The 10,991-nt window shown below is 40.8% G+C and overlaps 1 long non-coding RNA gene across 1 annotated transcript in view; it reads left to right on the top strand.

Annotated features, from left to right (window-relative positions):
• Positions 1-432: 432 nt before the first annotated feature.
• LOC125619396 overlaps positions 433-10,991 on the top strand; it is a 28,286-nt gene continuing 17,727 nt past the window's right edge. Inside the window, exons 1-2 of the long non-coding RNA XR_007350921.1 lie at positions 433-922; positions 1,006-1,225. This is a non-coding gene — a long non-coding RNA (uncharacterized LOC125619396). The remainder of the gene's footprint in view (positions 923-1,005; positions 1,226-10,991) is intronic.

A 10,991-nucleotide genomic window follows, 5' to 3' on the forward strand; every position in this document is an offset into this window, starting at 1 on the left:
TTTTTGTAAAGGTAATTATATTTGCACATCTCAAAGAAACACCTACAGTTTAAGAAACCTTCGGCTTATATGCAGAATATACTCCTGTGTGCGCAGGGCACTGTGTCTTTGTGGCAAGTGCTTCCTTCCTGAGCTGCCTTTTGTTGTCTTGGTTGACTGACCTTATGGTATGGCTTGGTGAGAAGGGAATAGAGGTCAATAAGAGGAGAGTGGGGTAGTAGAGAGAGGACAAAGAGTGAATAAGTGGATCATTGCTAATGTCAGAATTCCAGAAATGCCTGGGATGCCTGCAGCATTCCTGCTGGAGATTGAAATAACATAACAGAGTGACCCCAGCTCTAGAGATTCCTGCCTCATTTATTTTGCACTGGAAACCACTGTAAAAATGATCCTTAGCTTTGCTTGAGCGCTGACCTACCCTTAAATCGAAAGAAACCAATAACGGCTTTACTCGCAATCCCCAATGCCAATACGTCTGAAAAAAATATGTTGTGAAGGGAAAAGAAGGAGGAGAAAAAAACTTTCATGAGCATAACTTATCTTTGACTGTCACAAAATCAATAGGCTTTGCAGAGCGGAGGAAATTCAATAGCTCGGCATTCATAATAAAGATTGGTTTGGGTGATTTGTCTGTCTCTAATAAGGCAGGCTTTGGACCCCAGCTTCTCTTCCTTTAACACTCAAAGGGGGTGGGGATTTCCTCATCACAGCCAAGTCCTCTTGCTTGTCTATTGTCAGGACTTTACAATGGTGCTGCTTGTCTGGCCAAGCCTTGCTTCACCCAGGAGAACAGACCTCACATTGGGGCGTGGAGTAACAGATGCCCAGCTTTATTCCAGCATTCAGCCTCCCTCGGCCTGCCTGACAGCCTTTTCATGCATCATGGATTCATCTGTTTCAATGGAAAACCCAAAGCAATGCTGTATTTATTTACTTATTTTTTTCCTGGAAACTACTTTACAGAATGAGTCCAGATATTCACTCTGGAAACTGGGCCCATTGCAGAAACATGTGGAAAAGATTTTGAGTGCCCAACCTGACCCAGCTCTCATCTGGAGAAGCTGTGCCCAAGCACTCGTCCATGTGCTCAGTCAAGTGGAGCTTTAGAGAACAGGAGAGAATGGAGAGGATGGCCATGCTGAGGCTTGCCAGCTCAGTGGCTGTGCAGCACCCAGCCCAGGTCCCTGAACATGGCAGGGAATGAGAAGACGTCAACTGAATTGAGGTAAATGTCTCCTAAACTCCTAACATGTGCCTGTCACTTTACATACTAGTCCTAATCTCCAAAGAGTGCCTAAAAACACATGCATCAATATCTCTACTTTGAGAAAGAAAGAAAGAAAAGAAAACTGAGATTCAAAGATATTAAACAGGAATCTAAACATCTGCCTGACTCTAAAGCCAGTAGTCCATCTAACTACACCAGAAATCCTCTTTTAGCTCCAATTCCGGGTCAAGGAATGAGCAAGCAGAACCCATATTAATTGATATTTCTTGTGACCTGCATGTACTAGGGTTCTCCTCAGACTTAACCTTGTATCACTCCTTTGGACTTTATAAAACCTGGATTGTCTTGTTGTCTCTACTGCTAACTCACTGTGTGATCCTATGCAAATTAACCCTTCTGAGTCCAAGTTTCTTTTCTGTAAAATGGTGAGTAAGGGGTCTACCCCAAGGATATGGATAATAAGTCCAAGGACATTTTCCCTAAGCTTTTGTCATTTAAAATCTCAGGCCTCAGCCAGAGTGAAGGGGCACTAAAGGCACTGGCCCCTGACTGGCACCTGACCACCCACCCTAATGGATCAGCTGACCCCAATACAATAAGCCCCAGGAAATTCCCATTTCACATTCCTGTCCCACCCTAATGAATCAGCTGACTCCAATACAATGAACCCCAGGAACTGTCCTATCCTAAAGGAAGCCTATATAACCCAGACCCTTGCTTCAGCCTGCCACCATTTTGTGCCCTGCAAATGAGCCATGCCAGGTGTTCAACTGATTAACTCTGTCACTGACTGAATAAAGAAAAACTTGCTGATCTGAGGTTTGCTTCCTATCTCCCACCTTCGTCATGTCTGTGTCATTTGTGATAACACACCCTGCTTCTTTTGTCTGCGTGAATACATGAGAAGAAGTATGTAGATGCACTAATTCTAGAAGAAGTATGTAGATGCACTAGAAATTCTACATTTCTAGTTTAGAAATGTAGGCTAGAAATACCAGTTATGGCAAAGCCCTGTCTGGAAGGAGAGGGAAGAATAGGCAGCAGGACAGAGCGGGGTGGAGCAGTACCAGTGGGCAGTGGGCAGTGGGCAGTGGGCGACAGGTGTCTTTCCTTCCAAAGCTGCTCTGCTGGGACATCCTGGAAAAACAGGAAATGAACATTGATCAGTCAGTCAATAAGTAACTATTGCACACTGGCTTGGTATTTGCTCTTGATTAATCTGCAGCCCACCTGCATTATGGATCAAAAACTTGGAGGCTGAGGCCACAATGGAGACAGTAGGTGATGAGAGTCTGGTTCAGTTTGACTTCAGAGGGTGTTACAGAGCTGGGGCCACTGGAAAACTGAGTCAGGGTGAAGACCCCCCCACACACTTCAAACACTGATTCTTGTGATCAAGTCAGAAAGATTTCAGGCATGTCACTCAGAATAACAGGAATGAGTTTGTTAGAAGGAATGGGAAAGGGGAAAGAGTTGAGAGTGTCCTCTCAAAGAAGAGTGGGACAATGTGTCTCTCCTGCACTCCAATTTTATTGAGGATCCCAGAGAAGTCTGCAGAAAGTCCAGACTTTTAAGTCCCCACTGCCATGACAACTCTAGCTTACCTTGGCCCATGCTAACCAGTTCTAACTGGATTTTTTTTTTAATTTTTATTATTGGTTGTTCAAAACATTACAAAGCTCTTGACATATCATATTTCACACATTTGATTCAAGTGGGTTATGAACTCCCATTTTTACCCCGTATATAGATTGCAGAGTCACATCGGTTACATATCCACTGATTTACATATTGCCATACTAGTGTCTGTTGTATTCTGCTGCCTTTCCTATCCTCTACTATCCCCCCTCCCCTCCCCTCCCCTCGTCTTTCTGTACCCCATCTACTGTAATTCATTTCTCCCCCTTGTTTTTTTTTTTTTCCATTTCCCCTCATTTCCTCTTGTATGTAATTTTGTATAACCATGAGGGTCTCCTTCCATTTCCATGCAATTTCCCTTCTCTCTCCCTTTCCTTCCCCCCCTCTTGTCCCTGTTTAATGTTAATCTTCTTCTCATGCTCTTCCTCCCTACTCTGTTCTTAGTTGCTCTCCTTACATCAAAGAAGACATTTGGCATTTGTTTTTTAGGGATTGGCTAGCTTCACTTAGCATAATCTGCTCTAATGCCATCCATTTCCCTGCAAATTCCATGATTTTGTCATTTTTTAGTGCTGTGTAATACTCCATGGTGTATAAATGCCACATTTTTTTTTATCCGTTCATCTATTGAAGGGCATCTGGGTTGGTTGCACAGTCTAGCAATTGTGAATTGTGCTGCTATGAACATCAATGTGGCAGTATCCCTGTAGTACGCTCTTTTAAGGTCTTCAGGGAATAGTCCGAGAAGGGCGATAGCTGGGTCCAATGGTGGTTCCATTCCCAGCTTTCCCAGGAATCTCCATACTGCTTTCCAAATTGGCCGCACCAGTTTGCAGTCCCACCAGCAATGTACAAGAGTACCCTTTTCCCCACATCCTCGCCAGCACTTGTTGTTGTTTGACTTCATAATGGCTGCCAATCTTCCTGGAGTGAGATGGTATCTTAGGGTGGTTTTGATTTGCATTTCTCTGACAGCTAGAGATGGTGAGCATTTTTTCATGTACCTGTTGATTGATTGTATGTCCTCCTCTGAGAAGTGTCTGTTCAGGTCCTTGGCACATTTGTTGATTGGGTTATTTGTTTTCTTATTATTTAATTTTTTGAGTTCTTTGTATACTCTTGATATTAGGGCTCTATCTAAAGTGTGAGGAGTAAAAAATTCTTATAGATTTTATGGTAGAAGGAATTATCCTTATCTCCCTCCTGAGTTTCAGGATCTAGCCTAAGAAAAGGCACATAGCAGTCTCCCCATTCAGGGTAATTTGGGTTCCTATTATCAAAATTATTTCAGACCTGCATTTCTTTTGCAGATAATAGGTAGTTTGCTGAGGAATGTGACATATCCCAGCCACTTAACCCAAGCAGGGCTGTACGTAAATTGTTACTTGGAAAAGAAAGCATATGGGGGTCAGCACAGTGGGCCCATTTTATAGAATTATTCTCTTAACCTCATGTTCCCATCATTATCATCTCTCTCTCCCCTAACAAGGGAACAGTTTAGAGGTAAGATGTGTAGGGCCACAATCTTCTTCTACCTCCCTAGGCAGGAGCCCCTCTCCTGATTAACCCCACCTGCATTCAAAGAGTGATTCTGGCACAGAACTGCCAGAGGGGAGAAGGTTTGCTCTCTTAACCAAGATGAGGAGCTGGCAGATGATCTGCCTAGTTAAAGGGAAAAGATGAAAAGAATGCGCAGAATCATGGAAACAACTGTCAGGTACTTGAAACTCGAGGAGTGAAGGAGCATGGGGCCAATGCCAGTCAACCTGTTCCCCACATGTTCAACAAGCTTGGGGTTTAAACATGGACATAGCTAGGGAAGGGAATAGGGAGATTTGGGTTTGTGAAGGCCATCAATAGAGTCACATATGTTGCATTTATTGTGACAGAAAATTAAAATTTGTGAATAAAGCAGCAGTCCATTTCTGTTACACACACACACTTGCACACAGTCTGAAAACTGTGATCCAGGTCTAATAGGAAGACATCACAGTCACAGGGACCGGCACTTTCTTTCATGCCATTTCACCATCCCATCTTCAGCTTCTGGCAATCTGTCTACTGTCGAAGATAAACCCAGACTCTAAGCACCATCCCTGAACTCCAACCAGCAGAAAAGGGGCAAAGACAGAAAATTCTCTATTTCCTTCACTGAATTCCTGCCAAGTCTCATAAGACACTTCTAATTATATCCCATTGACCAAAACTCAGTGACTGATGTAGCTGTGAGGGAGATCCTTGGCTATGTGGCCTGCGGGGATGTGTCTGTTCTATCATTAAGGAAGATAGGGAGGATGGATATTAGGAAAAAATCTGCAGTATCTGTCATCCATTCTTAATCCAAAATAATGCCAGAGCTTTTTCGCCAGAAGCCCTAGAAAAAGCTGGCAGAAAAGGCTAGCAACTCCTTCCTATCTTGTCTAGATGACTGACATACAGGCACAGTCAACAGGTTGAACATAGAGCCACCAGCATCCCACCAACTGAGCTCACTTCACACTTCAGAAGGTAACACAATAAAACTTCCAAGAAAAGTAGAGGAGGAATTGGGGCGGGGGAGAGACAAGAAAAAAAGGAAAACAAATGAGTTCAAAGAGGGGAAAATTTATCAACTTGGATTTGGAAATTTTATTACTCTGAATAACTTGGCATAGATGCACAGAGACCCCTGGCTTTTGGTGTTCCAATTTGTCACAAAGACAAATATGTATACCCCTACACACACACACACACACACACACAATCTCTCTGTCTCTCTCTCTCTCTTTCTCTCTCTCTCTCTCTCTCTCTCTCTCTCTCACACACACACACACACACACACAACACTTCTTACACTCAGTCTTGCATGTCCACAGCTAAAATTCCTCATTCTGATGCTATAAATGTGTCTCTGGGACTTGATGACAGCTAACTCTTGTCTGAGAACTACTGTCATTTCATAAAAGATGATTTACATAAATTCAACTTCCTCAGTACCCACAATCAGGAACACGTAAAATTTATATTATCTGTGACTTCCTTTGGAAGTGTAAGACATAAATTTAATATAGAGAAAGAAATATTTTCCTCCTCCATCCTCTGTCATCAGAGATGGTCGATGGGAATAAAATTATTTGACCCTTGCTTTAAAAGAAGCTTTTGGGATTTGGGGATTTGTGACAGCTCTTTCATAGACCTAGTGAACAAACTAATCAGACTTCCAGGGAACTTGTATCTGTTTAAAAACAAAATGCATTTTTTTTATGAAAAATAAGCTCTACAAAGTAGATAAATTAGTGTTAGGTGAAATGTGATTCAAAATGCTCTTAAGTGGAAGGCTCCAGAAACTTTGGAGTGTGTTAGTGAATGCAGAGACAAAAAAAAAAAAAAAGCCTAGTACCTTTTGGGAAAAAGTAAACTAAAAGTAAATTTAATTGCTTCTTTTGATTGCAAATAGTGATGAATTAGCAAAAACACAGTTGGCTCCTAGCCTTAGAGCACTAATCTCTAAGATATATAAAGCACTCAAAAACCTTAACACCAAAAAATAAGTATCCCAATCAATAAATGGGTCAAGGAACTGAACAGACAGCCACTTCTCAGAAGAAGATACACAATCAATTAACAAATATATGAAAAAATGTTCAACATCTCTAGCAATTAGAGAAATGCAAAACAAAACTATTCTAAGACTTCATCTCACTCCAGTCAGAATGGCAGCTATTAAGAATACAAACAGCAATAAATGTAGGTGAGAATGTGGGGGAAAAGGCACACTCATACATTGCAGTTGGGACTGCAAATTGGTGCAACTAATCTGGAAAGCAGTATGGAGATTCCTTGGAAAACTGGAAATGGAAACACCATTTAAGCCAGCTATCCCACTCCTTGGTTTATACCCAATGGACTTAAAACCAGCATACTACAGGGACACAGCCATACCAATGTTTATAGCAGCACAATTCACAATATCTAAACTGTGGAACCAACCTAGATGCCCTTCAGTAGATGAACAGATAAAGAAAATGTGGTATATATACACAATCAAATATTATTCAGCATTAAAAGAGAATAAAATCATGGCATTTGCAGGTAAATGGATGGAGTTGGAGAATATAATGCTAAGTGAATTAAGCCAATTCCAAAAAACCAAAGGCTGGATGTTTTCTTTGATATGAGGATGCTGACTCATAATGGAGGTGAGGGAAACATGGGAGAAATGGAGAAACTTTAGATAGGGTAAAGGAGAAGGAAGGGAAGGGAGGGGGCATGGGGGTGGAAATGACAGTGGAATGAGATGGACATCATTGCCCTTAGTACATGTATGAAGACACGAATTGTGTGAAAATACTTTGTGTACAATTAGTGACTTGAAAAATTGTGCTCTATATGTGTAATATGAAATGAATTGCATTATGCCATCATGTATAACAAGTTAGAATAAATAATTTAATTAAGAAAAAAAGAAATAAATGCTGAATCTTACTAAACTAACTTAGAAATTGCCAATGAAAGAGAAATAGAATGTACAGTAATGTTCACCAAATATTCAATTTGTTTCTCTATATTTCTCAGTTGCTTTGCAATTATACTGAATCTTTGGATGAATTTTGCCCAATAAAATGTAAACAGATGTGACTTAGTATTTCCAGTCTGAGGCATAAAAAGTCCATCCCAATTTTCTTATTTTTCTCCTTTTCCCTATCATTGTGATTGAGAAGGCCTTATAATTAACTTTCTAGAGCTACAAAATGAGCAAGTCTCATTTTGCCTGGCTTCCTGAATGATAGAGAAGAGCTTTGGCCCACCAAAGTGGGACACAAAACATGAATGATAAATAAACCTTCATTTTGTTATGCTTCTATGATGGGATGGTTTATTATCACAGCACAACCTAGCTGATCCTGACTTAAGCAAGAGATAACTTGTTTAAGTCAGAGAAAGCCAGGTTTTGAAATTTGAAAAGAGACAATGACAAAACCCTCAAATCTCCCAAGGTTCTCAATAGCTCCCTAAACAGGAATTTTGTTAAATTAGGTAAAATTATTGCTAAAATGTTCTGTCTATCTTTACTACCAGTTATATTTTATTCAACTACCAAAAATGTTTCTGAATTAAGCAACTCTGGGTTTGTTGGTCAACCAACTATACAAAAAAAAAATAATTTTTTTTTTTGCCTACTTGTTTTAACTGAGCTATTTACAATTGAATTGAATAAAATTCCAATGTGTATAAGCCCTTTCCCTAGATACCCGATTTATTGAATCTCTAATAGTCAGGAGATTGAACATCTATAGATCAAATCTTTGATAGAGGAAATTATAAAAGTTTAGGAAGAATACATTTCATAATTTCTACCAAATTGCAAAGTATACTGTGACCACGTGCTGGAAAACCTTCCATTGGGACCCAAACTACAAAATGGTAACAAGACAAATTAGGGACTGAATTGGCTGCCTGAAATAATGAGTCAATGGGGCCCAAGTCAAACTGCTGAGAGAAGGGTTTATACTGTCATTAGCCTGAAGCACCTGGTTGTCAACTTAAGCACCTGAGCATACTCTCTAATTTCATCTGCTTCTCAGAGCCTGAATATTTGAAACTATCTGTTGGAAATAAGTAACTTTAATTAAATGTCCACAGAGTGCTAATTCGCCACATGGTCTGTTTTCTAAAGTAGATTTCCGTTTTACACATAAGGAAGGTAACTGAGGCTAAAAGTAGTGCATAACTCAAGGGTCAGGGTCAGGATCCAACTGAGTTACCAGGTTTTTTCATCATAACATGGGCAACATTTACCAGCATACTCACATGAGTATATCCACAGGCCATACTAATGATATGGAAAACTTTTGGTAGAAAGTTCTAATAAAAATCGATGCTACTTTTTAACCAAAGTATCTGAGTCAGCGTGCACGATACATAATGTCACAGTCTCAACGGCCAAAATACACAGATTTTGGTGAAATTTCAGTTTGGAATGAAAGAAGCAATAAGGCAGTTCTAGGAGACAAGACTTATCATGTTAAATTCATGCTGCACAATCAGTAAGGAGGAAGCATGCTAAAAGTTATAATTAAAAATAACATCGACACCTTGCTGGTAAGGACTCAGCACAGTGGAAAACATTTCTTTGTTCTCTCTGTGCTGATTTTGCTGCTGAATAATGCATATTAAAATTCATTTAGATTTTTGCCTTTATTTTTTAAATATGCATAAGAAAGGAGCATAGACAGGAATCTAAGGAAAAATACTTTCATTTCATTCTTCCTTTTTAAATTAGAATTTGGAAATAATCATATAATTTTCCTTTGAAACACATTCCTGATAAATAATCTTTCTGGTCATTGCACATTCCTATTCTTAGACTTATTTTATTTATTTAGTCAGTGAATTCATTCCTGTTGTGTATGAGTCATATTCATCTCATCTTCACCTCTGATTCCTACATTATACCAATATGTTGAGACTCTTGTCTTTTACTGAGGGATTGAGGGGGGCAGGGCCAGCTGAGAGAACTAAGGCAGGAGAGGATGATCTCTCTTGTCTCTTTAATTGGCCATCTGTTTCTTTAAGCAGAGACCATAGCATCCCACCTTCAGGCAGGATACAGGAGTCTAGGTCGTGAGCTTTTGATCCCTGGGACCTGACTAGAGGTGGAGAGTGTTCCTCAGGGGTCTGTTCTCTCATCCTGAGATTACCCTCTTCCACTCACCTCCTGGTGCTGTACAAACAATATCATTACCTTTCTGTTCTATATCTGAAAGAGTTTGGAAAGCAATGCCCTAGAAAATTCAACCTTTTATCTGTATTCTTATAAATTTCACTTTCTAGAAACAAGGTGATAACATTTCCATGTGAATAACATGCTATAACATTTCCACGTGAATGAACCCTATTTTGCTCTAATAAATTCTTCATCTGTAAAGACAGTTCAGTGAGAACTGAAAACCACAGATCACTGAAAGGAGGCACATGGTCTGAAGTATGTATTCAAGAAACATTAGTTTGCTTTCTTCTGAATCCTGTTTTGTGTCTATTCTAAATGCTTACTGGAGTTCCAGCACTTTAGAGTCAGGCACTTTTTCACTTATCTCAGTTTCTGCAGCGGCCAGAATAATACCTGGTACCTGAAATATTTCTTAAATGAATGTTCATTCTTTCCTTTTCTGAGAATTTTTATATCCACTCTCAATTTCCCATTTTTTTCCAATTTCCTAAAAATTAGGGTCCAGCAGATGACACTTCTAGATTTCAATCTCCTGGGACTCTCTCTTGATACATCATTCCATATGATTTCCCATCCACTGAAATACGTCTCCGACTTCTGAGGGATTCCACAAAATCACATTTGTGCTCAGGCTCTGACTTCTTCTGCAGAATATTGTTTGGATGAGGAAACAAGTGTTTAAATGTGTCCATCTATTATATGCATAAGTTAAATGCTTAAGTCTCAAGTTACCTCCTAAGACTGCTATAAACCTGAAGAACTAGTCAATTAAAAAGTAGATAAACAGTCTCTTTTTCCTGCTTGGAGGCACGCGGCTTGTCTCCGCCTTATGCTGCCGCCATGTTGTGCTGCCTTGCCCGAGGTCCAAAGTGGCAGTCGTTCTGAAACCTCTAAAACCGCTTGAGCTGCCTCCTGGAAACTTTGCCGTCTTTGTCAGGCTGTGCCAGACTCCAAAGAACAGACGAGTCAAGAGTAGTTATAGCCACTTCAGGGAGGGCTGCTACCTCTCCACTGCCCTTTCCCTTTATAGCTCTATTTAAAAAAAAAATAGGGGGATCCAACATGGCGGCGAGTGGGGAGGCAGCGCTTTCAGTACCTCCGCAACAACGGGGTCAGAGAAACGCATGGATACGCTTAGATTCGACCTGCTGAGAAACTCCTAGCAAAATTCCACTAAAGAGAGACCGGCCAGGAATTGGTAGGATTTTTGGAGGTGACAGTTTGCGCTAGACGAGTGAATCTCCGCCACGCAGCGCAGAGGTCCAGACCCGCCAGCCACTGCCCGCGCGACTCGGCGACTGTCGGCTGCCTGCACGCGGCCCCCGCGTCAGGGCGGATAGCCTCCGAGGCGCAGCGCAGCAGGAGCGGTGCAGGGACTCTAGGAAGAGGTCTCTCGCCAAGCCTTCATGAAATAGC

The sequence above is a fragment of the Marmota marmota genome, unplaced genomic scaffold, assembly GCF_001458135.2.
Source record: "Marmota marmota marmota unplaced genomic scaffold, marMar, whole genome shotgun sequence".
NCBI lineage: Eukaryota > Metazoa > Chordata > Mammalia > Rodentia > Sciuridae > Marmota > Marmota marmota.